Source organism: Coenobita brevimanus, chromosome 52 (genome assembly GCF_032717465.1).
Source record: "Coenobita brevimanus isolate Jiangsu-jjx chromosome 52, ASM3271746v2, whole genome shotgun sequence".
NCBI classification, from domain to species: Eukaryota; Metazoa; Arthropoda; class Malacostraca; order Decapoda; family Coenobitidae; genus Coenobita; species Coenobita brevimanus.
In genome coordinates, this window is record NC_137005.1 from 24,312,034 (window position 1) to 24,321,895 (window position 9,862).

General features: G+C 41.2%; 1 pseudogene; it reads left to right on the forward strand.

Annotated features, from left to right (window-relative positions):
* The first annotated feature begins 8,044 nt into the window (after positions 1 to 8,044).
* LOC145400591 (5S ribosomal RNA) lies at positions 8,045 to 8,163 on the forward strand (annotated as a pseudogene).
* Positions 8,164 to 9,862: the final 1,699 nt, after the last annotated feature.

Consider the following 9,862-nt stretch of genomic DNA (forward strand, 5'->3'; position numbering starts at 1 on the left):
CCAACTCGAATTCTTCCTGCTCCTTCTGGCACTGTCAAAAACCTTTCTAATAACTTTACCTCATCATCCTTCCCTCCTCTTTTCCACCCTGATGGCTCTGTAGCTATTTGTCCCACAGACAAAGGAGAACTCTTTGCTCAGTCTTTCTCCTCCAATTCCACCTTAGATGATACTGGTGCTGTTCCTCCATCATTTCCCCCCTCTGACTTCGCCAAGGTTGACATTAAAATTTCTTAAACTGATGTATATCCTGCCATCACTGGTTTCAATAATGACAAGGCTTATGGGCCTGATGGGGTCCTTCCTGTTGTCCTCAAGAACTGTGCTTCTGTGCTAACACCCTGCCTAGGTAAACTCTGTTGCCTTTGTCTATCATCTTGTACCTTTCCTTCTTGCTGGAAGTTTGCTCTCATTCAGCCTATTCCAAAGAAGAGTGACCATTCCCAACCCTCCAACTATCGCCCAATTGCTTTAACATCCTGTGTCTCAAAAGTTTCTCAGTCTTAAAAAAAAAAAAAACAATAAAGCATTCTCCTACCACAACCTTCTTTCTGATCGTCAGAATGTGTTCCGTCACGGATGTTCCATTGGCGATCTTCTCGCATACCTTTCAGACTCCTGGTCATCCTCCTTTCTGAACTTTGGCAAACGCTTTGCCATTGTGTTTGACATATCAAAGGATTTTGATCGAGTCTGGCATAAATCTCTAGTTTCCAAATTGCCCTCTTACGGTTTCTATCCTTCTATCTGTGCCTTCATCTTTAGCTTCCTTTCTGGTCGTTTTATAGCTGCTGTTGTGACGGCCACCGTTCTACTCCTAGATTTATCAACAGTGCTGTTCCTCAGGGCTCTGTCCTATCACCAACTTACTTTTATTCATTAATGACATTCTACACTGTACATCTAACCCTATCCACGCATATTCTGATGACTCCAACATTCACCTTTCCATTCGCTTCCTTTGACGTCCATCGCATCAGTTACATCAACAAACAGTGGATGAGGCTATGACACACCTATTGTCTGACTTGGCTCATATCTCTGATTGGGGTAAAGGTAATCTTTTTTTTTTTTTAATGCGAAAAACTCGATTCCTACACCTATCAACCCGACAGAATCTTCCACAGGGTACCCACTAATGTTTAATAATATCCAGCAAAATCCTGCATCACATTTACACATACTTAAGATTTCATTCCCTCGGGACTTAGTTCGGCAAGATCATAATTATAACATCCTTTGTAAAATCTGCTTACAAAAGATTAGGTGTGTCAAGCTGACTCCCTACCTTTATTTACTCTTGCACTGTTGTTGACTTTATACACAGGTTTTATTTGCCCCTGTGTAGAGAACAACTCTCATGTGTGAGTAAGCTCCCCACATACAGCTCTTCTCAACGAGGTGGAGTCAAAGGCTTTTCATCTTATTAGCTCTTCCCTTACTAGCTTCCTTCAACCTCGGTCTTTTCACCGCACGTTTTCATCTTTACCTCTGGTTTGTCGCTACACCAATGGTCATTGCTCCTCTGAACTGTCTGTTTGCATCCCTCCACCGCTACGAAGGGCGCGTAGCATCCGTTAAGCAACGAACTCTCATCTCATTTCTGTTCAACTCTCTAATGCAACAGTTACCCGTTACTCCCAGTCTTTCATGTATGCAACAGGTCATCTCTGGAACTGTCTCCCTTTGCCTGTATTTCCAACTTCCTATGATCTTCAGTCTTTCAGACGCAGTGTGTCCTGACATCTAAAAATGAACGGATCTTGAATTTGGCTGTCTGCTGTATTTTTTTTTTTTTCTTTTGGAGGGAACGGTTTGCGGGCTCCTGGCCTTTGGTTCCTTCCTTCTTGAAAACACACACACACACACACACACACACACACACACACACACACACACACACACACACACACACACACACACACACGGAACTGAGACAAACATTTTGATTCGAACTGCACATACCATTATTATATTTACATTTATATGTCATGGATGATTACGTTCCCTCAGACATAAATAAAAGAGGTACTGTGACTTGGGCTGAGCTAGGCCATTAACTAACCTACTGTATGTGGCGAACTAAGGCTGCATCCACATCAGCCTCATTTGTTCCTACAAAGCCATTACTTTATGGGACATGGGATAGCCTTGGGAAAAATGCTTCCCCCCTCTCCCCCCATCCTCTCTATCCGTCCACTTGTACACCACGCAATGATGGTATGTATCGCATCTGTGATTATGAGATGAAGTTGCACACCTACTTGACTGGGTTGACTCAGTTGCCCGCTTGAGACCTAAACGTCGGCAAGACATAACGGGAAGCTGATGACATTATACTCTCTCTCTCTCTCTCTCTCTAGTTTCTTCTGACGTTTCAACCCCACAAGGTGCTGTTACTCATTGTTTTCCGGTACGGCATAGGTCTGTGGAAAAACAAACTGAGGTTTTTAAATAGCTCAACAACTAGTCGGCGAAACGCGATCCTGACAGGAGTGCTGTGTAGCGGCGACTTTGAGCTTTACCTTAATACTAGCTGCATCTCGCCATGTCACTTAGACATCGAGGTACACGCCTTTGAGTGAACTTATGTTTAGTGCACTTTCAGATTAGTTGCAAGCTGAACAATGACGGATCTTGCAGAACAACTTGTGTAAAATTTTGTTTCAGATTGGGAATATCAAAACAGGTGATGAAGAGTGGGTGTAAGACTACAATGTCAGAACAATAAGACAGGCATATCAGTGAGCTTGAACATCGTCAGCGCGACCAAAAAAGCACGTCAGAGTCGCCCAAATGTGACGTTGATGTTGATCGTCTTCCATCATGAGTTTGTTACACGTGGTCAGACAGTCAGTAATGAGATTTACTTGGACGTCCTGAAGCATTTGATGGAGGCAGTGCGAAGTAAGAGGCCTGATGCATGAACTAACAAAACCTGGATGCTGCAACATGACAAACTACCTGCTAATTCGATGCTCCTTATCTGTTACTTTTTGACGAAGCACGAGACGGCTGTCTTCCCCCAGCCACCATACTCACAGGATTTTGGTCCCTGTGGACCTTTTTTTATTTTTTTCCAAAGATGAAATTCACCCTGAAAGGTTACCGATTTCAGAAAACACGACAACACACAAACGCAAGCACCTCGATGACAAAGTGACATGGAGTGATGCGGCTAGTGTTAGACTAAAGCTGAAAATCGCCGCTACACAGCGGTCCCTGGCGATCACGTTACACCGGCTAGTTGGTCCACTGTTTAAATAGTTAGGTTTCTTTTTGGACTGACCATATTGTCTAATGGTCTGGGGAAAAAGGTTCTTCTACATTTTGTTCTTATCTTTTTCTATTTCAATTCTGTAATAAAGAATTAGGAAGTACAAATTATGGAGGGTTGAAAACCTCGACAGAACTACAAACTATTATTGGTTTATGTATTTGTATTTGTGAATTTCATTCTGTCTGTCTGTTTGCCCGTGTATTACACATCCATATTCCCAAGTTTTGCAGAAATGGCTCAGTCTGTTGGCGTGAGAAGCACATAATTTGTCTGCTTCATGAAACTTGTAGTAAACTTTGGAGTCAGTGAATGGACAAAAACAGGTAGTATATAGTATAAGACTGGTTATGGCAAGAAGAAAGAGATGCATGGTAGACAATGGTAAAGCCTATAGCCTACTCGATCTCAAAAGAGACGAGCCTTAAACTTTTCAAAACTGATAGCTGATTGGCTGTCCGAGTGCAATCAATATTACCGACGCATTGGAAATTATTTCTATTTTTAGGGATACAATAAAAGTTTAATGATGAGATTGCCGAAATAAATAATATATATAGTTATCTGCTTAGATTAATTAGAAACAGAGTTTTACAAAACTTATCATGTGGCCTAGATAAGTGAGAAATTTTGAATTCTTGGGTGACACCGAACATCTATCTATCTATCTATTGAGAGACGCCTCAATCCCGTTTGGCGTGGCCACAAACAAATCGCCTCCAAGTCGCCCTGTCCCCCGCCATTTCACTGCCCTGCTCCCAACTCACACCCCCCTCTCTCATATACCTCTCCACCCCATCCCTCCATCTCATCCTTGACCTCCCCTTCCCTCTTCCCCCCTCCACCTCACTCACATACACTCTCTTCGTCAGTCTTTCACCCTCCATCCTCTCCACATGGCCAAACCACCTCAGTGTGTTCCTCATAACGCTTCCTATCACATCCACACCACAACGCTCCTTTATATCCTCATTCGTCAGACTGTCTCTCCATGTGATTCCACAGGCTCCTCTTAAATAACTCATTTTCCACTGCTCTCACTCTTGACTTGTGTCCTTCCAACAACGTCCAAGCTTCACTTCCATACGTTAGAGTTGGTATCACAATACTGTCATGTAGTAACTTTTTCACTTCCATGCTCACTTCCCTGTTTCTTATCACTGCTTTCAAAGAACCAGCAACCTTTCTTCCCTGCTGTACCCTTTCAAGCACTTCACCCTCCAAACCTCCATCCTTACTCATCACACTACCCAAGTACTTAAACATACTCACATACTGTTGTTAAATTTAAAGTTTCATAGTTACTTACTCCTTTGTGTTCTGTCTTTCCTAGTTCGATCAGAACTGACTCATGAATGACACATCGCCAAGAGCTACGTATCCCAATTTTCAAGTCTGTGGTCATCTGAATTCGAGAAGAAAGCAGTTTCCATTCTCAAGGAAGGTAAAACTGGGAAGAGATTAGAAGAGAAGATCACTGATTTCGGCAAACTTACGAAGTGGCAAATGTATGGCAGCTAAAAAACTTGCTTTGGATGTGACTGATCAGCATTATGTTGCAAGTGGCCAAGCTGGAGAGGAGACATACCTCAAGGTAAAGTAGCAAAGCAGTATGCAAAAATACTTCGTGCCCTGATTGCACAATTTGTCAAATGCTGTGAAGGCTGCACCGAGAAACGCCGTCGCAAAGAAACTGCTTCGGATGTTGTTCTCTGCCACTCTTCGCAAAATATCTAAATGAACTTGGCCAAGTGGATTTAGTGGCTATGCAGACCATGAAAGATGATAAGTTCTGCTGCATGATGCACTATGTAGATTACTTGACCAAATCCCCATTCACTTGGCCATTATCATCCAAAACGGGAAGTGAAGTTGCAGTTAAATTATTGCAATGATTTTTTAGATTTTTGGAGCACATCATGTACTACAGTCTGACAATGGGTGCGAATTCACTGCAGGAGTAATCAAACAAGCTTTCACTACTTTGTATGGCCTGATGTTGCGCTTACGAATGGACGACCTCGACACTCACAAATTTAGGGTTGTAATGAAGGTTCTAACACAGGTTAACCCCTAAACCGCGGGGTTGTTTTGGCGCTCCTTGCGTGTCCTGCAGGGATATTCGCGCTCCGACAGACTTTGTAAAAATATTTGCCAGAAATCAGTTATTAGTCCTAGAATATTATAATTAAATATGCATATGGCACATACCTTTAGCTTTCTCCTGGGATGCTTGTTGAGCCTTCGTCGAGTACCGTAGGACTTGTGGAGACTTCTGAAGTTGGGTAACGAAGTCTCCATTTTACACTTCCCGACACCCCGTAATATGATTACCACAGCCTGATATTATCGCTAGAAACACTATTCTATGATTTTCAAATAGTTTGGAATCCATACTAAAAAAAGAAAAAACACTGTGAAAGGAATGAAAATTACGAGCGTGTACCTGTTTCCCACTTGCACTCGTTCGCCGCTGGTATTCTGTCACTTATTATTCATAAAAACACTCACACTTTATATTTCTATTACTATATAACACTTATATATATCTGCAATCTTTATCCATAAGTTTCTTTCAGTAATAGTAGCTTATTGTCACTGTAGGCATTCAATTTCTCTTTCAGTAAAATACGTAGCATTCACTTTCTCGTCCTGTATACTAGCACTGAGAGCGAATCTGTCACTTTCACTTTCATAACTCATAGTATTCATACATGCTAGAGTGAAACTTTCACTTTCATTACTCCTAGTATACTGTATATACTCGTATTCTTATATTACTACTCATTTACATTTCTATTTACATTCTCTATTTTATTTACATTATTTACATTTCCAGTTTTATTTACACTGTGTTATGCACTGTCACTTGCAGTAACTTATAAAACTATTTTCCACTGTTCAATTACATTTACATTCATTGCTTTCACTTGATGTTTACACATTATTTACACATTATTTACATTTCCACTTGCACTGTTTTAGTCACCAGAAAGATCATACTCACTGTCCATCATTTTCATTGATAAATTAGCCAGTTCATGTTCTACAGCAGTCACTTAGCCCTTTATCTCTTTCCACACGAGGTTTAGTAGGGGTAGGGGTCACAGGGCCCTTTGCATGGGGCTAAAAAGCGGCGGAATTGGACAGGCGCGAATCCGACGTGGTTTCACCTTGAAAGACGACAGTAAACTGAATGCTGTGGTGGCCTAGGGGCAGTGAAAGGATGCCAATGTCAGCGTGGTGACAGCTGCTAATATAAGCACTATGAAATGATTGGCAGGAAATCTAGACAATACATTATACATTAGGTAGTTCCAGGTGAATGTAAATATCACTTAGGCTTCTCCCTTCCTTTCTTATATATATTTTTATTATGAGAATATATTATACGGCATATTTCAATGGGAAATAAATAGGGAAAATTAGCGAACGAGTGCACGTGAGGTGTTGTCAGGTGATAATTAGCCAAATCCAGGTGTATGGCACTATCACTTACCTTCTTTCTTTTTTGTATATATTATTTTGTATAAGAATAGGGCATAGGGCGTATTTCAATGGGTGAAATCAGTGGAAAATTTCAGGGAAGATTTACTTAGCGCAGCGCGGCCGGGCAGGCGAGAGGAGAGGGTAATGGAGGGGAGATAGGGAGGGGGGTCAAGAACAGGGAGAAATAGCTAAATTTTCAACAATGGATGGGAGTACAGATGAGATTAGGAGTTCTGACTAGTGTTGGACATTGGCAGTACTGACAGATGATACAAGCCACCACTTGAAAGCCCGGGTGAATTCAAAATAACACAGAATCACAAAAGTGACGCCCCGTGGTATGATCCCTTGCTCCCAAGCATCACGAAAGTGACGCCCTGCGGTATGATCCCTTGCTCCCAAGCATTACAAAAGTGACGCCCCATGGTTAAGGGGTTAAAGCAACTCTCACCACACTGATGCGTAAAATAACTGCCCAAAATGGAGATTCGGTATGATGTTAGTTTGACGGGCAATGAATTCCATCTTCGGGGATACCTGGCGTAAAACCAAAAAAAAAAAAAAAATGTATCAGTTAAAATGTCTCCATACAAAGAATTAACTAGAACTGATTCCTGCTGTGGCCTGAATTCAGAGTTGCCACAAAAATTTCTGACTCGTTTTGAAACTGGTGTTGATGACGATGTAGTGGTTGAGATGATGGAAAAGCGTTATACTAATATCATGAAAAATTTCCGAAACTTTGCAAGAAGAGGCGGAGCCCACATAAAGATCAGGGCATTCTAGTGATATTTCGAAACAATAGGCTGAGTCAAAAATTATGCCGTCATGAAATGATATATACTACAGTTTATACATGTGATCCTTGCTTGATAATATAAAATATAATTAAATATTTTTTAATTGACATGATAGTAGTAAAACGATCCCCTGTATGTTTTATCTCAGTTTTTATAGTGACCTTAGATAGTCTTAGAAAAACTACATAACATACATAACTGCAATATCATGCAACATGAACAGAAAAAAAGTTGGATGGCATGAGATTAACTGATGGCCACTACCTGAAATGGTCAGGCTAAATATTGCCCAGTTTAAGAACTGGGCAATAGAAATAGCTCAGATCATGAATTGGGCAAATGACTGCAGTTTCACTAAATGGGCAATCAAACTGCCCATTTCGTGAAATGAGCAGTTACACAAGAGGGGTGTAAGACACACACACACACACACACACACATATATATATATATATATATATATATATATATATAATTACCTCAAGGCCATGCCACGTTGAGTACACCGCTTCCCGTTCGATCAGCGAAGTTAAGCAACGTTGGGTCTGGCTAGTACTTGGATGGGTGACCGCCTGGGAATACCAGATGCTGTTGGCATCCCTACGTGTCAAGTGGGGTTGGTGGAGGATTAGTGCCCCTCCCTGTAAAACAATTAACTCTAAGCCCTTGACCACCCCGTTTGGGATACATGGCGTCTGGCAATGGATGGATGGATGGACCTCAAGGTTCAAATCGAAACTGCAAACAAAGTATTCGTAACCTGCAAGAATATGTCAAATTCCAGTGCTTAGGGAACATAGGTCGTGCGGTTAATTATCCAGGTTAAGGCCCTTCCCCATCCCACCTCGTCCCTAACGCCAGCCCCTCCCTCCTCCCCCACGACGTCATTTTATCAACCTTCTTCCCCATCACACTCCCCCACATTTTCCACATTCTCCCTCCACCCTTCACCTACCATCCTTTTCCCAGTTCCCTCTCCTCTCTCTGTTTGATTCCTCCTTACTACCTTGTCTTTCCCTTTCCTTGCTTCTCCTTCCCTTCCCTCCTTTCCTTCCCTTACCATCCCCTCCCCTCCCACTCTTCATTTCTCTCTCACTCACTTCCCTCCCCTCTCACTTTTCACCATACCTACCTTCCCCTCCCTATTCCCTCTTTTTCCCTCCCCCACCCCATCTTCCCCATCCTTCACTATCCCCATATTCCCTCCCTTCCACATCTCCATCACTCTTTGACTCCTCAGCGTCTTTTCATATATGTTTGTCTTGGAAAATTTTGTACTCTCTGATCTCCCCCTTCCCCCCTCCAACATGTTTTATATATATATATATATATATATATATATATATATATATATATATATATATATATATATAGAACAGAACAGAGGAAGGAAAAACATATCAATGAAAAAAATAATAATCTGTACAGTAGATTACTGGCGTCCTCCATTCATTAAAAAATCTGTAACAGTTGGACTTGAACAGCTGTAGGGGAAGCGAGTTCCAAAAAGATGCAGTTCGGGGAATAAAAGAATTCTGATAGGCAGAAGTTCTGCAATATGGCTGTGTGATATTCCAGTTATGAGTGCTACCATAAGTTCCTCCACGCATGTAGCAGGAGAAGCTAAAACCATAAAATCCCTAAAATCAAACGTTCTCTTACAACACCATGCATTTTCACACATGTATGTAAACACAAAATAAATAGTTCCACATCAGCCTTATCAGCAGTCCCAGCAGAGAGGATTTTTGCAGTTTCATTGCTGTGATAATTTTCCGGGCTAATTAATATTTTGCTATACTCTTTTCACTTAAACCTGCTCTAAATTATTTGTTACCCAGGCCTATTTATAAACTTGTCTACCTTTCTCACTTTAACTTTGCCCATAATCGACACCTCTCCAACTTCAAAACAAGAGATTGATACGGGACTAGTGGTGTCATGAGGACATGATACTGAAACAATGTAGAACCGTCGTTATATTTTTCTGCTGCTGAGCTATGTGAAAACAGTTCATCAGGGCGAAAAGAAATTTCAGGTTAAGGTGAAAGAACTACAAGGTTAAATTTTACATAGAATTGCTTAATTATGTGTTTGACTTCACTTGTACAGCTATCAAACCATTTCCAGTCAAATCAGGTTGAAGATAAAAGTGAGAAATGCGAAAACAAACCAGAGGAGACTATCATTAACTTATACCAATTAGGCGAAGAATATCATCCTTTTGCACAGAACTGTTTCGTGGGTAACACGATATTCCAGTGTTAATATTCTTATTACAGATAAACATTCAATT